Source organism: Mauremys mutica, chromosome 13 (assembly GCF_020497125.1).
Source record: "Mauremys mutica isolate MM-2020 ecotype Southern chromosome 13, ASM2049712v1, whole genome shotgun sequence".
In the NCBI taxonomy this organism is placed as follows: domain Eukaryota; kingdom Metazoa; phylum Chordata; order Testudines; family Geoemydidae; genus Mauremys; species Mauremys mutica.
Window position 1 is genome coordinate 27,285,425 of NC_059084.1, and position 2,351 is coordinate 27,287,775.

Genomic DNA, 2,351 nt, shown 5'->3' on the forward strand with positions numbered 1-2,351 from the left:
GGGATCCGCCTTATCCGTAATGTAATCTGTCCATGCCCCAGCCGAGCTGGGCCAAGAACAGGGCCAGGGAGTGAGGCCAGGGCTCGAGCTGTGGCTGTGGTGGCGGCCGGGAGTGGGGCTGGAGCCGGAAAGGGGAGCTGTGGCTGGGATCAGGACTGGGTCCAAGCCATAGTTGGGGCTGGGAGTCAAAGCCATGGCCTTGGCTGGGGCTGGAGCAGGAGTGGAGCTGGGGGCAGAACAGGGCTGGGTGGTGCTCCCTCCCCACCACCTGTGGTGGCTGGCCCAGGCCCTGCTGCACCCCTGAACGGTGGTCGAAGTCACCGGTGAGACAAAAAACTTGACTCATGTTGTTACCCTGACAGCAATGAACATTTTACAAATGCAAAGTCAGTGCCACTTAACCCTTTCCTGGTTCTCCATGTTATGCTGGAGAAATCACTTAACCACTGTATGCTTTGGGTTTCCTGTCTGAAAACAGATTGAAACCCCCCTGCTTGCCTATCTCAAAGGAGTGTTGTGAGTCATGAATTATTAATTCTGGTAAAGTGCTTTGAGATCTCCTGTTGCTAGGAGCGAAAGAAATGCAAAGCGTTGCAGAGCTTTTTTTGCATTTAGTGGGGGAGCACTCAGGGGTTAAACTGAAATATAACACCACCTTTGATTTGCCATTTCTTTGGGGGAGAAAACAAGCTGCCTTATTTACTCAGTGTTTTTTGCCTTAGCTATAAAAAGGCCAGTAAAGAAAATGCTTTCTGATTATTGTAAAGCAGGGTGGCTAAGATCTCAGCAGCAATGGGTAGTATATGTAGCCTATAATGGCAGTAAGAATAGCTGATGTGTACATAAACTTCCCTTAAAGTCAAGGTAAGCCTTGACAAAGGAATTCTATGTCCCTGCAAACACATTGAGAAGGCAATACAGCCTCATAAAGTCCTTCATCTTATGCAACGTCTATTGGTTTCTCATTGTATTGATTATATTGCAGAGATAAAATATAAATTCGGTATACTCAGCAAAGACAGCTTTACTGCTTTATTGTGCTGATTATTACAGAAGGTATAAATTGGGTCATAATTCTGAAGAGTCATCAGAAATCCAGACACAACTCAAAGTTATTCATTTGAAATAGTGTTTATGAAATCTTCAAGAGAAGATCAATATATTAGTGTGTACATGTCTGTATATATATATTTAAATGCACAGATAGATAATCCCCACTTCTGTTTTTCACTGCTTCCCCAAGAGGGTGTTTCTCTTCACCTTCCCCCATGCCCCCAGACATTGCAGGAGAAGCACAGGAGATTTTTTGTTTTGTCTCTTCCCCTCCAGACTATATACATGACAATGCAAGGCAAACCGTGATTCTTTCAGGAGAGGAAGCTGGAACTGGAGGGGAGAGATCCCTGTTTTTTACACAGAGAGTTTCAGCAGCTGGGAGTGGACTGCGGGGGACTAACTTCTCCCTCAGATACACTGGGCTGTAGGGTACCTGAAATGGAATTAATTCAATTCAATCTATTGCCCATAACACTCTGCCCTTTTCTTGCTTATTCCCGCCTTCCAGTTCTTTGCCACCTACTTCTCTCTCTCCACATCTGCCTCATTCTTTATACCTCCAAACCATTTGGTTTGCCTGTTTTTCATATACTGTTTTCTCTTTATCACTCTCGAACCGTTCTTTAAGAGGCAGCATTTCCCTCTCTTTCGTTCTCTTTCCCAATCCCCACTTGCTCTCTCCCATGTTACATTGTGTTCCCCCCATTGCTCCCCTTCTCCCGTTTTCTCAGTCCCCCATGGCCCCTGCATTCTCAGCTCGATTCCCACTTCCTCTCATCAGCCTCCCTCGTCTCTTTCTGCATAATGCTTAGCAGTTAAATAGCATTGTACATTAGGGATGCTCAGAATTTTCTGTAGAAATTTTCTTTCCATGGAAAATTCCAGGTGTTGAAATGGATTTTTAATGGCCCACCGCTGGGCAGATAATTACCGGTACCAGTGAAAATTCGGGTACAATATGCTTAATGCACAATAATTTATTTGAGAAAGAATCACACAAGCAGGAAAGATTACATAATACACATCTCCCTAATGAGCTTCAATTCCCCAAGCATAAACCGTCAGTAACTATGGGGGCCTTACACAGTATCCTGATTGGCAAACAAAGCAGGTATAGCTACCAATTCTAGCGGGCACTTTTCTTCTCTTCTTTCCCCTCTCAGGTACTTGGTCTGTCAAATGTCCCCCAAAGCAGGGTCTAGGTTACCCCCGAGGCCTTCTGGTTTAAAAGTCCCACAAAGGTCCCTCATAGCAGGGTCTTGGTTACCCCAAGACCTTCTGTCTCACAGTGTCAC